This window comes from Salvelinus sp. IW2-2015, unplaced genomic scaffold (assembly GCF_002910315.2).
Source record: "Salvelinus sp. IW2-2015 unplaced genomic scaffold, ASM291031v2 Un_scaffold3383, whole genome shotgun sequence".
Classification (NCBI taxonomy): domain Eukaryota; kingdom Metazoa; phylum Chordata; class Actinopteri; order Salmoniformes; family Salmonidae; genus Salvelinus; species Salvelinus sp. IW2-2015.
Window position 1 is genome coordinate 11,598 of NW_019944665.1, and position 5,367 is coordinate 16,964.

The following is a 5,367-nucleotide window of genomic DNA, read 5'->3' on the forward strand; positions in this document are numbered from 1 at the left end:
GACAGGTCTCCTTCTGATTGGGTGAATGGATGTCAGGACAGGTCTCTTCTGATTGGGTGAATGGATGTCAGGAGGTTCTGATTGGGTGAATGGATGTCAGGAGGGGTTCTTTCTGATTGGGTGAATGGATGTCAGGAGGGTCTTCTGATTGGGTGAAATGGAGTCAGGAGGATGTCTTCTGATTGGGTGAATGGATGTCAGTGAAGGGTGCTTTTCTGATTGGGGAATGGATTGCTGGAGGAGCTTCTGATTGGGTGAATGGATGTCAGGAGGGGTCTTCTGATTGGGTGAATGGATGTCAGGAGAGGTCTTCTGATTGGGTGAATGGATGGCAGGAGAGGTCTTCTGATTGGATGGCTGGGTGGTAGATAACATAACTTGTCAGTCAGAACATCAGAGGGTTTTGAGAGCCTTTAACCTTTTTATTTAAATGAGTTTTCTTCTTTAGTCTTTTTGGCTTTGTCTATTACAGCGAACACCTGGTAAAGAGGAGGTTACCATCTCTGATCCACCTCAGTAGTACTGTAGTGTCCACCTATCTGGTAAAGAGGAGGTTACCATCTCTGATCCACTTCAGTAGTCCTGTAGTGTCCACCTATCTGGTAAAGAGGAGGTTACCATCTCTGATCCACCTCAGTAGTCTTGTAGTGTCCACCTATCTGGTAAAGATGYGSTTACCATCTCTGATCCACCTCAGTAGTACTGCAGTGTCCACCTATCTGGTAAAGAGGAGGTTACCATCTCTGACCCGTCTCAGTAGTACTGTAGTGTCCACCTATCTGGTAAAGATGAGGTTACCATCTCTGATCCACTTCAGTAGTCCTGTAGTGTCCACCTATCTGGTAAAGAGGAGGTGGGGTTTGCACATTGTAGTCCATTCCATTTGTCCTTAAGTGAAATCTCCACCCACCCGGAGCACCTGGCCATGCAAAACAAACTAGCCCAATATTTCTGCCTCATGGACATAACAGGTTAGGAGAATTAATGTAGCAGGTTAGGAGACTGAGGTTAAGGTTAGGAAAGGGGTTAGCTAAATTGCTCTCCTAACCTGCTACGAAAAGTAACTTCAGGTCGTAACTGTACTCCATCTAGTCACAACTGAGAATCATGAATTGACTTCCTGAAACAAATACCAAAAGATGGTTTTGGGGTGGAGTTTTCCTTTAACTATTCTACCACTGTGGTTCGTCTGTGAGCTAGCTGATCAACCAATAGTTTGAGCTGCCTGATCCCTGTGATATTCTGTTCACTAGGAGAGTCAGTATGTATATAGACTACTGCTGCTATGACCCTGTGATATTCTGTTCACTAGGAGAGTCAGTATGTATATAGACTACTGCTGCTATGACCCTGTGATATTCTGTTCACTAGGAGANTATATAGACTACTGCTGCTATGACCCTGTGATATTCTGTTACTAGGAGAGTCAGTATGTATATAGGCTACTGCTGCTATGACCCTGTGATATTCTGTTACTAGGAGAGTCAGTATGTATATAGGCTACTGCTGCCATGATTGCCCAGTTTATCCCCCCCCCTCCTCTCCATCAGGCCCGGCTTTTGTTTTGTCTCCGGAGTCCGGAGACTCTGCTAGGCATTTTGGAAATTATTTACTTTTTGTCTAACAAGGTGTACCCCGTGAACCCCTTAATTCAAGGATACCCCTGTGAAACCCCTTAATTCAAGGATACCCCCGTGAAACCCCTTAATTCAAGGATACCCCGTGAAACCCCTTAATTCAAGGATGCCCCTGTGAAACCCCTTAATTCAAGGATACCCCTGTGAAACCCCTTAATTCAAGGATGCCCCCATGAACCCCCTTAATTCAAGGATACCCCCGTGAAACCCCTTAATTCAAGGATGTAGAACTTCGTGTTCAGTGGCCTCTTTGTGTTGGTGATGTAGTGCTGGTGTGCATCATACAGGGACTGGGGATGTAGTTAGGTTTGTATGCAGTCTGTGATATACCAGGGACTGGAGGAGCAGTTAGGGGTTGGTTGTCAGTCTGGTGATATACCAGGGACTGGGGATGCAGTTAGGTTTGTACAGTCTGGTGATATACCAGGGCTGGGGATGCAGTTAGGTTTGTACAGTCTGATGATATACCAGGGACTGGGGATGCAGTTAGGTTTGTACAGTCTGGTGATATACCAGGGCCTGGGGATGCAGTTAGGTTTGTATGCCTGGTGATATACCAGGGCTGGGGATGCAGTTAGGTTTGTTACAGTTGTGATGATATCCAGGGCTGGAGTGCAGTTAGGTTTGTATGCAGTCTGGTGATATACCAGGGCTGGGATGCAGTTAGGTTTTCATAATCTCACCGTCACCAAGTTTATTTTTAATGATGTAATGTTGTGAAAACTGACCTCAAGTTATTGAGAGATCTAGTCTGGATACCTCATATGAAGACAATTTTATTTAATGCAGGTTTCATTCATGTCTCTCTGTTTAACTAAAAATCTGTTTGTCTTTGGCAGGAGAGAGACCAGACTCTGACAGCGGGAAGAGTTCCTCAGAGGAAACCGACCCGGAGACGCCTAACCAACCCCTGCTCCCACTGTGGAAAGAGTTTTACTCAGTTAGGGAGTCTGAAAACACATAAGAGAATACACACTGGAGAGAAGCCTTACCACTGCTCCTTGTGCGGAAAGAGTTTTAGGTGTTAGGGAGCGTGGAAAGGCATGAGAGGACACACACAGGAGAAAAGCCTTTCCAATTTCCCATTGTGGAAAGAGTTGTACCCAGTTAGGGAGCCTGAAGGAGCATGAGAGAATACACACAGAGGAAAAGCCTTACCAATGTTCCCATTGTGGAAAGCATTTTGCCAGTAGGAAACCTGAACCAGCATGAGAGGACACACACAGGAAAAAAATGCACCACTGCTCCCACTGTGGAAAGATTACCCGGTAGGTAGGTACCTGAAAGAGCATGAAAGAATACATACAAATCACAGGAGGAGAAGACATACCACTGCTCTCATTGTGGAAAGACATTTTCCCAGTCAGAGGACCTGAAAACACATGAGAGAATCGAGAGGCTGTGTTCTGACTTGTGTTTTTGACTGAGAATTTGTTGTTGTTGTTGTTTTGTTTTCTTAAGGGATCAGCTTAATATTGCAGAAAGAATGTTGCTTCCATCAATGTCCATTTTGGATTTGTTGTTCCATTTTTCATCCATTTTTGGCACTTTTTATTGCGCATATATTTTTCAACTGTGCAGTGATGCTTCACAAAATTATTGAACCTTTCTATTCTCATAGCTTCTACAGATTGTACATTTAAAAAAAAATGTTTTGCTAAAATAATAATTATTTTATTGATTGATTGACTATGGCTTTTCAAATCACCCAGTATTGCTGCGTTAGTTCTAGGCAAATGTTGTAATTCTTCAGCCATTCCTGGACCTGTGACCAAAAACGAGCTACATATGGACAATACCAAAATAAATTATCTAATGACTCTGCCTCCTCACAGCAGAATCTGCAGAACTGGGAAGATTGTATCCCCCATATATATATAACATTCTATTGGTTGCAAGAATTTTGTATAGTAATTTAAATTGAAAATTTTAAAGTTTTGAATTGTTTTGCGTATCAATTCATAAACCATGTGCCATGGAATGGGTACATCGAAAATCTCTTCCCAACTATTTTGCAATGTATATGGCACAGCTGTCAGTTTTTTGGTCCTTAAATTAAATTGGTATATGTTTTTATTTATCACACTTTTCTTTAACCATTTATGTTCTTTAATATAGGGCCGACATACAGGTTCCTTACTTTCTTCCCCTTCTACTTGCCTCTTCCATTTTTGTGGTAATGCTGCAAATAATTGGTTGTAATTTTGGGTAGAGCAGACATTTCCGTATGTCTGTGTTAGCTGCATGTGTGACATAACTCCACCAGTCCTATTTATGATATCATTCACAAAAATGATACCTTTTTTAAACATTTCTTCGAAAAATACGTTTTTTTTAAATCAATTAGTATATTTGAGTTTAACCACAATATTTGTTGTATTATTGGTTCTGTCTTTTCAGGTGGATTAAACTGAAATTAAAATTGCAGTGAGAATGTGTGTTTTTGTTTGGGCTGTCAGACTTGAGTTTAGTTTTTGTAATGTTAGTGCACAATAAAAAAAAAATGGTGGTTAATCCATTTTCTGAAGGGTTAAAAACACACTGAAAACATCCAAAATGCATCCTGTATACCGCTACAATCTACAACGCCATGTAGAAACAAGATGACATGGAGGTTAAATAAAGTCTGCTTTATCAATTCAACATATTTTGACACGTCATGGAGGTTAAATAAAGTCTGCGTTATCAATGGAACATATTTTGACACGTCATTGGGGTTAAATCAAGTCTGCTTTATCAATATTTTGACCTGTCCACTGTGGGGCGCTGTAGAGTCATAATATCCAGAACAACAACAGTTCAAACAGGGAAATGGTTCACATTGTTTTTCCACCATTCATTTTTCCCACAGGGCTGTGTTTTGTTTAGGCGTACCCCGGTGTGACGTTTTGATAACCATGTAAATCTCTCTAGGACAAGGTGACTGAGGGTGAATGTACACTAGATAAATAGCGGTAAATTGCTGTGTGCCGCTTAGGCCGCTCGTTGTGACTCCGTCAAGAATTCAGCAGAGCAAGTTTGTTCAATGTTCCATTGATAAAGCACACTTTATTTAACCCCAATGACGTGTCAAATTAGAGGATATTACTACATATTTTTGACACGTCATTGGGGTTTTAGAGTCTAAAACCCTCTGGTGATAAACTTTGCTGCCCTGTTTCCAGTTGTCCACATGGCTAGGAGAACCTATTCAAGTAAGTAAGTAAATAGATTTTGAAAATGTAAAAATAAACAATGTATTATTAGCTAACTAGCTACAGTGCAGGCTAACTCAAATGAGCTGCTAAATGAGCTAGCTAGTTGGCTAGCTGGCTATCTAATCTAACCAACTTCAAATACTTTATAGATAGATAGCTAAGTGAATTAAATATCACCAGCTACCTAACTTCATATTAGCTAGCTATCTATTTATCACTGTTAAAAACAAACTCCAAATGCATTTGTAGGTAGCTAGCTAACAGCCATGGAGGGTGAAAGGATAGCAGCCCCAACTCTCAGTGAGAGAGGAGGCTATTCTGGATAGGGCAGGTACTTTTGTGTAGTTCCAGTCCCTAGAAGTGAGGACAGAGATAATAGTAACATAATATTCAGTGTGGTGTAATTTGACTATAATGAAGTCTGTTTCTCGTGAGGTTTTCTGTCCTCGGATAAAGAGCGCTATGAAAGCCAGTCTACATATGAAGATGTCCCAATGAAGAGCAGTGGTTCTCAGTCCTGTGTGTTAAGACAG